Source organism: Cibotium barometz, chromosome 14 (assembly GCF_041138505.1).
Source record: "Cibotium barometz isolate CiBa-2024 chromosome 14, ASM4113850v1, whole genome shotgun sequence".
NCBI lineage: Eukaryota > Viridiplantae > Streptophyta > Polypodiopsida > Cyatheales > Cibotiaceae > Cibotium > Cibotium barometz.
The window spans coordinates 7,120,189-7,133,674 of NC_141059.1; positions in this window are offsets into that span (position 1 = coordinate 7,120,189).

The window sequence follows — 13,486 nt, forward strand, 5'->3', positions numbered from 1 at the left end:
ATTGTGGACGGGAGCCAAGAAGGTGGATTCAATACCTTCCTCTGGTAGAATTTGCCTACAATGCATCTTATCATCAAAGCATAGGAATGTCACCATTCAAAGCACTCTATGGGCAAGAATGCTTGTCTCCTCTAAATTTCTCCGATCCAACCATAAGAGTTAAGGCATCCAGGAAAATGCTCGAAGAGATGGAAGAACAAACCAAGGTAATCCAAAAGGATATTGGTGCTTCTTCATACTCACCTTCTATGTAGTCCCAGTAACCCTTTTCCATTAGGAAATTTGTTAACCTGAACCTCCAAGCATGGAAGTTGTTATTATCAAGCTTCTCAACAACAATCTGGTTTATGCCATCATTTGACATCTTGCCAGAGACACAAATTTACCAGAAACAGCACTCTGGTTTGTCTTGCACAAACTACTGTATTTTCTGTAGTGGTACTCTACTACACTCAAATGTCACAACTAGTGACTTCAATGTGCATACATACACCCAATGGCAACTGTTGACCTCCTTGCAGCACACACAATGTCTGCACAACCAATTTGTCTTCCTGCAGTTCTTAAAATAGAGTTCTGCATCGATGACTTACCCGCAGTGCTCAAAATAGCCTGCTTTATGAAAAACGGAGGTCCTAACGCACCCGAAACGCATTTTTGGCCCAAAAATGTTTTGTCCAATAGGACATTATAATTGCCCTATAGCTTTACTCCCACGAAGAAAGCTCCTCAATAAGAGATCGTTTGTCGATACCTCCCGTAGAGCTCGTGACAAGGGGTGTAGTCGTCGCCAACACAAATAAGGAGGAGTAGATAAAGCTCTTACCCTCGTACTGCTTCTTGTGCTTCTCTTGCTTGCAGCTCAGGCCTTAGCATGAACCAGGCTCTCATACCATGAAAAGATGTAGTGGAGAAGAGAGCTTGAGCTCTTACAAGCACACACACACTCACAAAACCCTAAAAGAGAACACACAAGGTGAGAGACTGAAAATCTTCTTCTTCTTCACACAACACTCAACACACCATATATAAAGATAAGAGTACACACAATATGAAAAGGTACTCAACCAAATACATACTAGGGTTCTCTATAGTGTGAACCCAACTAAATGAGCTGGCGCTATAACTATGCTGTCACACAGCCTGTCATCCCACTGGCCACATATCACCCATGATCTCACCAACCATGCCAGTGGTGTAAGTGTGGGGCCTATCCCCTAAGCAGGTCATCAATGTCCACTGCCTCACTAGATGAGCTTGATATCTCAACAATGCAATCCCAAATCAGCAAATAGCTTATGTAACCAGGCTACCTCACGCTGCCACCGCAGCTCCTCTGTACTCGTCGACAAGGAAACTGTGGGCTGCTTCTTGCTACTCCATGTCACAGCAACACTCCACAAAGAAAACATAAATCCACTAGTAGATCTTCTATTTGAGATGCTACCTGCCCAATCTGCATTTGTGTACCCATATAGCTCTATTGCATAAAACAATGCATACTCAATAGTGGCCCTCAAATACCGAAGTTTGCACTGCACACTGTCAAGATGTGGTTTGTGTGGAACCTGCATAAATTGGCTCTCTAACCAACAGTGTAACTCAAATCTGGCCTGTTGATCGTTACATAGATGAAACTCTCCACAATCTTCCTGTATATAGTGGGATCCTCCAACACATAACTTGCATCCACACTAAGCTTGCCATTTTGATCTAATGGCACCGAGATTGACTTACAATCAGCCATCCCATACTTGGACAACATGTCCAATACATATTATCTCTGTAAACAGCAGCCAAATACCATTAGGTGTGTGAATTACCTCAATTCCCAAAAAGTAGCGTAGATCTCCCAAATCCTTCATCTCAAACTTCCTTTTTGAGAAGACTTTTCACATGCTCAATCTCATCCAAGTTGTCACCCCCAACAATAAGATCGCCTACATATATGGTGATGATCACAATACCCTTATCACTCTTGCACACATACAAAGAGTGATCTGCATCTACCATAAAGTCAATATTAGGTAATTTGGAAAAAATCTCATATTTTGGGAATCAATTACTCCTTATAGTTTTGGACATATCTACAACATACCAACTCTAATTTTTTCGAGATCATAGATTTAGATTCTACTCTTCAATATCTTTCCAATGATATGTCACTTGAGGGGGTTTTGACAAACTTTTGGACAAGTTTACCATGATCCCATTTTGCAAATGGCAATGGGATTTTTCCCAAATTATCTAATATGGTGTTCATATGAAAACACTTAGTAACAAGATACTCAACAATCTTGTCATGCCATGCTCATGGACCTTATTTCAGTCCATACAAAGCCTTACGAAGCTTACATACATTCTCTGGGTGACCTGTATCCTCCAAACCAGATGGCTGGTCCATATACACTTCTTCTTGCAAGTCACCATGCAAGAACACGCTTTTTATATCCATCCAATGTAAAAAACCGACCTTTAGCTGCAGCCACCGCAATCACAACTCTCATAGTAGCCATGTTTGCAACCGGGGAAAATCTGTCCTCATAATCAATCCCATGTGTCAGCGCATATCCTTTCGCTACCAATCTAGCCTTACCTGCTTATGCTACCATCACTATTATGTTTCACCTTATACACCCACTTACAACTAATAGCTTTCTTGCCTTCAGGGCAATGGCACCAAATCCCAAGTCTCATTTTCATACAATGCATCCATCTCCTCTCATCCATAGCTTTCTTCCAACACACATTTCCAATAGCCTCATCAAAACATGTGGGTTCTACAACCTACACAACTTTTGCCATATAAGCATAGTGATGTGCCACATAACCATCATACGTCAACCTCTGCACAGGGTTTTTGACTCTTTCCAGAGCTTCCTAACTTTGCATTCATGGCTTCCATGGCCTTATTCACACCAGGTGTCCTCATTGATGGAATCCCAAACTCCTCATCAAGGCTCATCTCCAAGTCACTAGACTCTCCATCAACAAGAGAATGCCCTGCAAAAATATCAGGCATACCAAGGGGCTCAACCACTTTCTTTTTGCCTTTATGTGATGTGTCGACTACATTTTTAAGACTGGTATTATGATGTGGCCCGCCACTCCATGGTCTATCAACAGAACCGCTGGATAAGAACTCTCCTGGTCCACTCAATGACTATGATGCTGAGACTAGCATTCTATGCAATGATGTTTTCACTTACATTAGTCCCAATAACATATTTTTCAACAGCATACCAACTAATCATCTCATTAAATACAACGTCCCTACTTACCATCAATTTATATGTAGTAGGATTATAGCATCTATATCCCTTTTACTCAAGGGAATACTAAATAAACACACATTTTTATGTCTTTGGATCCATCTTGGTACACAACTCATCGGCACATACACATATGCAATACATCCAAATACTTTCAAAAGTGAGACAAATCAAGTTTCCTACCAGTAAACTTCTCCTATGGCATTACATTATGTATGGCTGCAGTAGGAGTCATGTTCATGATATAAACTGTTATAGACACAGCCTCATCCCAATAGTTATGTGACATATTCTTCTCTGCCATCAATGACTGTGCTATCTCTACAATGTGCGTGTTTTTCCACTCAGTAACTCCATTTTTTGCGGACTGTATCTATGACTTGTCATGTGGTTTGAAGAACCTGGATCAACATACCATACATCATCCTTACATGCTGCTACATCATTTCCAGACACAGCATTAACCACATGTTGCATAACAAACCTCTCATTATCCTCATTATTTATGCTAGAGGATGTATAGTTGTTTTGCTGCACGTTTCCATTTCACATGTTACTCAATTTCTTATAGAAATCTATGTGTACACGTCCAGTCTTACCATAATTAAAAAAACCTCGTGTATCATTATGTTGCATTTGCTAATTCCATGACCTCTTTGACTCCCCGTGCCTCTAAAGTGGCCTCTTCCACCTGTGTGTTGTTGTTGAAATCCTGGGACTGTTATGCTAATCCCCATAATTCTGATTACCTCTTTGGCCACCACCTTGGCGATGTCCACGTCCCCACAACCTCTACTTGAACTTGTGTAGAAGGCTTGCTGCTCTGAAATGTTTTTGTTTTGTGAAGATTGTTGATCTTCACCCAAATTCTTTTCTTCAATGATCAGCACTGACACCAAATCTGTGAAGTTGGGAATGTTCTCCTGAGTCTAAGTAGATGTCTTGAATGCCTTGTATTGTGGCCTAAGACCACATAGACACACTTCTACCTTATCATTCATCAACAGAAACACCAATTGATGTAAGGGATTCCACAATGCCCTTGATCTGCAAGGCACAATCTTTCATAGATATATTTTTCTTCTCCACAGTATGAAGCTCATTCTTCAACTGAATCTTTCGTGCCTTGGTGTTAGTCTCATACAACTACAGCAAGGTATCCCATGCCTCCTTAGGTGACTTGGCATCCTGTATATGCCCAATCATAGTGTCCTTTATGTTGATAGAAAGCTAATACATGACTTTCATTGCTCCTTGATTCCAATCCTTGAATTCTTTTACATCTATAGCAGTTGGATTGATCTCTGGTATCTAGTGCCTCCTCATGTTCAATGTAGTCCCAATAGCCTTTTCCCATCAAGAAATTAGTCAATCTAAAGTTGTTGAGTGAGGAGCCATGTGAAAATCTCTGAGAGAGAGAGAGAGAGAGAGCCCACAACCCAATGTAACCTGCCCCAATAAAGTAAAACCACCTCTGAGCCACCGATGATGTAGGCCACGTGGTAGATGTATGTGTGAGCACTTTAGTCAAGGTAACAGGCACTTATAGTAGCCTTGGACACATCGAGAGAGAGAGTGTCAAGGACTATGGAGTTTAGGGACTTGAGGCACTGGTCGCGGACTGTCAAGTAAGAAAGAAACTTGATACAGGGTCCAGGTGTGCTGAGATAACTTGAGGGGAGGAGTAGACACTGGTCGCCGACTGCCAAGTAAAGGGTGGTAAACTTGGTATAGGGTCTAGGTGTACTAGGACTATGCACTTGAGGGGAGGTGTTGAAATATACAAGTGAATAGGGTGTGTGTGGGAACAAGCTCTTGGATAGAGGCTGTAAAAGAGAAGATGTAATTGTGAAAGAACCTGTGAAAAGGTGAGAAGAATCTACTGGGAGAGAATAATGGGTAGCATGAGGGAATTTAGGAGTGTGGAGTTATTCTGGGAGATATTCAGGGAAAAGAGAAGAGGTGGAGAGAATCAGGCAAGAGGTGGAGATATTCAGGGAGTGAATCATGGAGAAATCAATGGGATTTGATGCTTGATGTAAACACTATAAATTGAGGCATAGCCCTAATGAGAATTTGCTGGTTTTTGAGTATCCATGCCTACATTAATCTATCTGCTAATTATTCACTAATTACGTGTTAATCATTTGCTAATCACTTTCTTAATCATGTTGATTCTAGTGTATGATCCACCCTAGCTCATCATTTTGCTCAAATTTCAACAATATGGACGTGGTCGCGGTAGGGGCCGTCATTTCATCCCTACATGCTGGAACTGTGGTGAGCTAGGTCATCTGAGTATAGATTGTGATAAGCCTCAACGTATGGGTGGTGATATGTACCCACTACCTTCACAGCTACCTGACAGGTCGAATGATTATGGTATTGATATCAGGGATCAAGCAGGTCCGAGTGGAATCACAGCTGAAGAGAAGGGTAAAACTAAGGTGATAGATGTGGTCACCCTTGAGAAGACGAAGGAAGCAGAAGCAGATGTGATGCCTTTGGGGAAACGGATGCCACAGGAAAGGGAAAGTAAGGATGCTGCAGGGCCCAGCAAGAAGAAAGGAAAAATGAAGGAAGGAGAAGATGTGAAGGTCAAGCAGAAGAGGAGGTCTCGTAGGAAGTTTCAGGTAACTGATTTTCCACTAGGGGGTGGGCAGGATAGCTATAGCTTGCAGGAGGATATGGCTGGAAGGAAGGCTAACATTACTTTTGGGCAATTGATAGAGTTAGCTCCTAATTTGAAGCGTCAGTGGAAAAGACTTGTGAATCCGAGAGAGAAGGAGCCGGCCAAAGGGATGGTGACTGTTCTATCTGTTCAGGAGTTACCTGACATATGTCCTGTGGTGAATGTTTGGTATAAAGGGAAGAATCTAGGAGAGGCATACATAGATGGTGGAGCACATATTTGTGTGATCACATTGGCAGTTGTGGAGAGGCTTGGTCTTGATTTTACTGAAGCATCTGGATTTCGTATTCGGCTGGCTAATCATCAGAAAGTCAAATGCTTAGGTATGGTTAAGGAATTAGAATTGGAAGCTTTTGATGTGAAGGTGCTTGTGGATTGTCATGTTATGCCTGCAGGAATGGGTGCATTCCCCATTATTCTGGGAAGACCATGGCTGAGAGCGGTGAAGGCTGTTCAGGATTGGAGGAAAGGGGTCATTACTCTGTATGACAGGAGAGGAGATAAGAAGCAGTTTAATATGGATAACCAGAAGCCTGTCAATGATGAAGAAGAGAGTGAAGCTGATTCGAGTGATGACACGACCAGTAGCACCACTACTAGTGAGGGAACAGAGGATACTTCATCGAGTGAGGAGGATGCAGAGATGGATGCTGTGGTTATTGATGAGGAAGTGCTTGGTGATGAAGTTGCTGAACAAGAAGAAGCCATACATGAGGAATGCGAGGAGGTGCAAGTGAATTCTGAGCAAAGGTATGGATGTGATGTGAAAGAGTCTGTTTTTGAGTCTTTGGATAATAAACCTGTGTGGGATGAGTGGGAAATAGACAGTCTACAGGATGATGAGCCTGAGTTGGAGCTGGATGATGAGATGTGCATGAATGTTAAAAAAGCCATGATCAAAATTGAGGCTATGAAGAAAGAGAAACACCAGAAGACTTTGAATGATGCTGCTGCTATGGATGAGAGGGATGCTGTAATGGATGAATCCCTTGGTGATTTTGATGAAATTGAGGATACAGGAACTGAGGTGGATGCTTTGGCAATGGTGCCTGTTGAAGAGGAGTTTGTTTTGCCTGTGGTGGCTGGTTTTGATGGTGAGGCTTCTTATGTGGATGGACAGGAAAGTGTTATGGTACAGCAGGTTTTTCTTGATGAAGCTTTCATCAATTTTTACCCTCAGCAGGAGCTGCTGCATTGGTTCTCCGATATTGGTGCTGATCGTATCAGGGATATTGGAGTTGAGATGAGACGAGATGGTGTGTATGTCAGGAGCTTTGTCTCCAGAAGCTCTGGTGTTGTGTTGTGGAATATGGGATGGAAAATTGTGCCTGTGGAGGATGACGGTGTTTCTTGGATCACCTGGAACAGAGATGTGCTGGTTACACTGTATGATGCTCAGAGAATAGATGGAGGGAAACGTGGTCATATGCTTTCTGCTGATCATAAATGATTCAGCAGGCTAGGGGTTGGGCAAAGTATGTCAGGCTAAAATCTGAGAGGGTTTTTTGGTCAATGTACATATGGTGCGTGTGGTGTGTGAATAAATTTTGCCCTGAATGCCCTGGCAAGTGTACAAGCTGGGTGGTTTTGTTGAAAGTTGGTTTATGCACGTGTTTTTTTCGGAGCAGATGCTGGTGATCCGGGAGTTTTATGGCAACGGTGTGATGTGCCAGTGGTTGCTAAATGCAGAGCATCGAGATTAGAAATTGATGGGCTTGATGTTAATGATGTAGCTGATGAAGACTGCGAGCAGCTCTGGTTTTGGAAGGTTCGGCGTGGTGTGATTTTCTGGAAAAGAAAGGAGAAAGAGGCTCTTTTATTATTTGTGGGTGGCCATCATTATGTGGCTTGGAGACTTTAAAAAAATATATATATATTATCCACATGGCCATGCTTTGAATGACCACATGGAAAGAGTGTTGGCCGCCACCTCGACATCTAGAAGGTGGCGGAAACGTGAAAAGAAGGGCGGCAAGGTTTTGGAGGTGGCCGTCGCCTTTGCGGAGAGATAAAAAAAAGCAGCAGGCGTGAGAAGTGGTGGTCGCCTTGCGAGTGGGCTGCAACGCCAGAGAGAACCGACTGGCTGCCGTGTGTCTGTGGGGGCGCTTGCTGCAGAGTGAGCTAGAGGGGCCACCGTGTGCCAGACAAGCTGGAGCCAGCCGTAGCGCAGTGAGGAGATCACCTTGCTGTAGGCGTTTGAAGGGAACTGGGTCGCCTTCACTCAGGGCGTAGCTGCAGAGAAAGAGAGTGAGAGAGAGAGAGAGGTCGCCAGTTGCTGCAGAGGGGAAGAGGCCTGGGAGCCGCTAAGTGAGAGGCGCCTGCAGCATTGCCAGAAAGTGTGAAAGGAAGGCCAGAGGAGGTCGTCAAGTGGTCGATGCTTGCGAAGAAGAAAGTGGCTGGTCGTCTTGCTGGGGGGCTGCTGCAGCGAGAAGAGGTGAGGCTGGCTACAGGCGAAGACAGAGGCACTGTACAGAGGAGAGTCGTCACCTTTTGCTCGGGGCTGCCCTGAAGAACTGGAGGGGCCTTCGCTCAGAACGCAGTGAGAGAGAGAGTGAAGAGGCCCGTATGTTTTGGTGTGGTGATGTAGGAGCTGCGTGGAGGCCAGGAAGTGTGGAGTTGCCGCCTCGAAGTGAGAAGAGGCCAAGGGACAAGCTGATGTATGGAGGCTGCTTTGGAATGGAAGGCAGCTGTAGGTAACCGTGTGAGAAAGCAGCCGTGAGGGCTACTGGGAAAGTGTACAGAGAAGTGGAGAGCTGCTGTGGCTCTGAAGTGATGACGGGTAAGAGATGGGCTGGTGTGGGCCTTGTGTGTTGGTTATAAGTGGGCTGGAGTACAGCCGGGTGAACAGAGAAAGAGGCTGCAGGTCTCTTGGGTGATGTCTAGTGTGGGCATCTGATTGGAGCAGCAGAGAGGGCTGCTGTGAGGAAGGGTACATGAGATGTAGCTTGGGCTAGGTATCTGGGATGCTGCGGTGAGCACTGGTTTGTGGTGTTGAGGATTGTGCGAGGCTCTGGGGTTGGTGAAGCTGCTGGTCACGACATACAAAGAGTGGGAGCTGCTGAGTGAAGGTTAGCTGGTGTGGGCGCCTTCTGGTGAGAGTAGCTGGTCTTGTGTGGGCGATGATTGCAAGCAGTGCGTGGATGCTGACCAGAGAGGGAGCCTTGGGTTTTTGTGTGTGTTGGATGCAGAAGTGGTGCTGATGTGTGGGCTGGAGACTGTGGGGCTCGCCTACGACAATTGGCAGGTTGCAGCTGGAGACAGAGAGTAGCCAGGCTACAGAGGAAGTGAAGAAGGGTTGCTGGTGTGGGCACCCCCTGGAGATTACAAGGACCGGGAGACAGAGGCTTGGTCGTCAGACGCAAGGGTGTATTCCCTTGGCAGTAAATCCTGGCCAGAGTCCTGGTCTTTGGTGTATTTGCTGTGTTTATACAGTGTGTATGGTGTTGTGTGTTTGCTGAATATATCATCTGTTCATTGTGGTTCTGAGCTGTCTTATGGTGTGGGTGGGTGGCGAATGTTGAGAGAGTGTTCGAGCCGGTGGCTGGTGGTGCCCCGTTCGTGGTAGTTTTTTCCAAGTTTGGGAGGTGGAAGAGCTATAGAGGCAGGTTCTTTCTTCTTTTTTTCACCTCACAGTAAGCATTATGTTTGGTTGCATATTCCAAAGCTCCATGAGCTCTCAAGGCCTCCTAGAACATTCCTTTTTTTTTTTGCAATCCTTTTTATCTTCTCCTTTGTTGAGAGTTAAGTTCCAATAGCTTTTGCACCAAGGCTCTTAAGGCCACTATTTCCTTCACCATAACTATTTAGAGAGAGTCCACTCTCTTTTCATAAGCTTGCTATCCAAGCTTTCAACATGCACCCATTTTGTGCACCAAAATGTGCTCTCTTTCAATTCAAAGCACCCAAATATATGCTCAACCACCTTGAGCGCATTCTAACAGATTTCTTGCATCCTATTGAAGCACTCTCCATGTGCCTAACCAAGATGAGCACCAAAATAGCATTTGCAACCAAAAAATTGAAATGAAACTTCTAACCATACCATATCATGAGACACCATTGTCTCCTTGGTAGCTTCTTGTTGATGATGTAGACTCCAAATGTTTTCATATTTTCTACAATCTCCATTCTTAGCTTTGTAGCAGCTTTATGATCTCCAAATGCAAGATTCTCTTCTTGCAACTCCATTGGTAGCTTCATGCTCTCTCAAATGACCCAAACAGTTCACCAAGTACATAATCTCTCTCATAATGCAATCTTAATGATAATGAGTGTGCTTAAATTTTCTCATAAGAAAATGCAAATGAAAATATAAAACATATGTTTAATCAAATGAACACTTATAAAAAACTACTATACATAGATATCCACCATAATAAAGAGCACATCCTAGCTCTGATACCATATTGAAAATCCTAATATGGGATTGATCATGGTGTTTAGACAAAAAATTAAGCATAAGATTAAGGTGGGTTGAGCCACACCAAGAAAGCCATTGCTAGAGAGAGAGAGAGAGAGAGTAGCACCCTCAACAAACAATCTTTATTGCATATGTTGTTATGAATCGTACAAATGAAAGGCTTCTAATATAGAAAGCCACTAACCCAATCTACTTTACACATCATCATTCCATGTGGCAACTCCTTTTCAACATTCTTTTATGTGGCTCTCACCATTCACACAATATCTTATCTGGCATTCTTATATTTCCACAATATTTTTCACCTCTAGGGTGCATTCACATACTCAACCGAATAACCCATGCTTTAGCTTACATTGCACATTTCAACAAATGTTTGCCAATCAACTCGGATGAATACCTTCACAAGGAGATCTATGCCATTTGAACGAACCCCGAAGGCAAGCTGGGGTGGCCTCCTCTCTTCTTACCAAAGTCTTATATCATGCAACAAGGTGGGAAAAACTACCCAAACCCATCCACTTAGAACCATACCTCACCCAACTCCCAAGCCTCAACCTTCTCCCACCACTCCCCCCTCCAAGCGACACCATCTCAAGAGAGAGGAAAAAGACACAAGGCACCAAGATGGAGCAAAGGAGGAGCTCCAAAAGACCTCCCAATTCTTGGAGGAAATCATGCTGCACTCCTCACCCAGCACCCCTAGTGTCCAAACATTCCCCTCACCCTCATCAATTTGCCCCAACAAAGGCCCCTCTGCCTCACCCTCCGCAAACGAGCCGACATATCATGGACACACTCCCTTGGTGGGTGTTTTGAGTCCAACATACTTTCTCTAAAGGCATCCATACCTCCCAAGGCACAATCCCAAATTTTGGTGCTGGCTTCTCCAATCTATCCAGGGAACTCCTCAGATCTATGATGGCTGTCTATATGCAACACAAAATGAGCAGTTCACTACCTCAAAGTCAACCATGCTCTTGGCCATGATCGACCTCATCCAAAGCCAAAAAGACGCACCTATGCACTACTCTCAAGAGGAAGCCAAGTCTACTCAAGTAAATTGCTCCCTAGCTCGAGCAAAAGCCCAAGAGATGCGACGAGTTACTCAAGCCGCCCAGGAAAGTAGAGACTACATGTCCGCACCTTGTTCGAAGCCTACAAGCATGTCACCCCAAAAAAAAAGATGGTGCGAAAGGACGAGCAACTGAGGGTACCTTCCGAGAAACTGAGGGGGGGGGTGCATTACTTAGAAACCCTATGTATCACATGCATTCAAGGAGTATTTAAAAAAACCCTTACCAGTGAATTTTTTGTCAATAAAATGACCCCTTTTTCTTTATGGACTTATGGGTTTTTTTCAAAATCAATTTAAAAAACACCTTCTGTAAATGTATTTCTATAAATTACCTTATAATCTTGAATTAAAAAACCCCATCATTTGAACTCACATGGTATACTTACATATTTTTAGGTAAACCCCTCAAGTCTTAATGGATGTGGCCACCAAGCTTCCCACCCTCTCAGGGCCTACCCACCCCAAAACCATGCCAACATCTTAGGGCTCAACTTTTTGGCCCTCCAACTTAACATATTTCTCGAGGAGTCCATCACCACCTCTTCTCTCTCCTACCTCATCACCAAATCCCTCCCCGCTCTGTCAATCTCCTCGTCACCCTCTTCTTCCAAAGCCAAATCTCTTTTGACAACCCCACCATCCTCATCACCCTCCTAATCCATCCTCTTATCACGCCAACCTCTTCACTTGGTGCACCTCTTTGAGCATGGACAAGCCACAAAAATTGATGCCCCTATCAAGCTTACAGTGCCTCTCCTGGCCCCTGTTGATCAAAGTTCCTTACTTCCTTTGCCTATATGGAATGGGAGGGATGGCCAGACATTTAACTCGCCTACAAGGCTCTTCATTGTGCCACCCCATCAAACCCTACTCCCCTCAAGGCCTCTTAGTGTTGTATAGTCAAGTTTACCACCCAGCTCAATATCATCTCATAGCCATAGCCATCATATAATTTAATGACTCCCACGTGGCTTTTCCCTAAGGACCACCGTAAAAGAGGCTCACCAAGCCAAGGCCTTCTTCGTCTCCAAAAAACCTGCTACTACTGCCATCATCGACGGAGATGATGTCGATGATGAAGATGATGATGATGGTGATGACCACCCCACCTGTGATGACACACATCCCTAGGGACCTCACCCCCTCATCACGCTCCCCTCTTACATGACCACGGTGCTTCCACTTCCCAACACCCACTAGCACCCGCATTCATCTTGCATGAGGGGACAAGAAGAGAAGAGAAAATGCAAGGGTAGGTTCAGGAACATGTACTTATGAGGGTTAACTCCTCAATGTGAAGTCGCTAGGGGCTCACTCCACCACCATCTGCTCAACCCACCCACCCTACATGCCAAACTCACCTTTGGCACAAGTTTCCCTATTGTTGCAGGCTCCTCGCTGACCACCTTTCCTCTATTTCCTTGACCACATGCCACCCCTCCTCATGTCCCCTTGCCACTCCCTTCTCTAATGCCACCCTCTCCACCTTCCTCTCTTTATATTGGATTGGGCACGCCACTTGTTTAGGGTTCACAAACACAACACAACTAATTACTACTGACACAGCAAAGACAACCCCATTAGGTAACACTAACATAAATTCCCACATCAGGCTAAACATAAACTGAGCATGGAGAACACAAGTTGAGTAGAAATTTGCTAAACAAGATAGAGAATAACAGAACAGAACTGAAATACCATATCTGATTGATCAAGATGATTCATACATTGCTTTCTCCTTCTTCTCTTACTACTCACTACTTGAAAAAGACGACTACAAAGCCCCTATAAATAGGCGACTTCAGACAGTTTTAAACAGTTGTAACTAGAATGTCACAAGACATTAACAGATAATATCCGACTAACCAGATCATAACAAACTCCGACTAATCAATAATCCGACTGAGCAATAGTCCGACTGAGCAATAGTCCAACTGAGTAACAATCCGACTGAGCAAAGATACATATATCCGACTAAGCAACTATTAGGTAAATATTAGGTATTCTATCTATAGTTCAACACA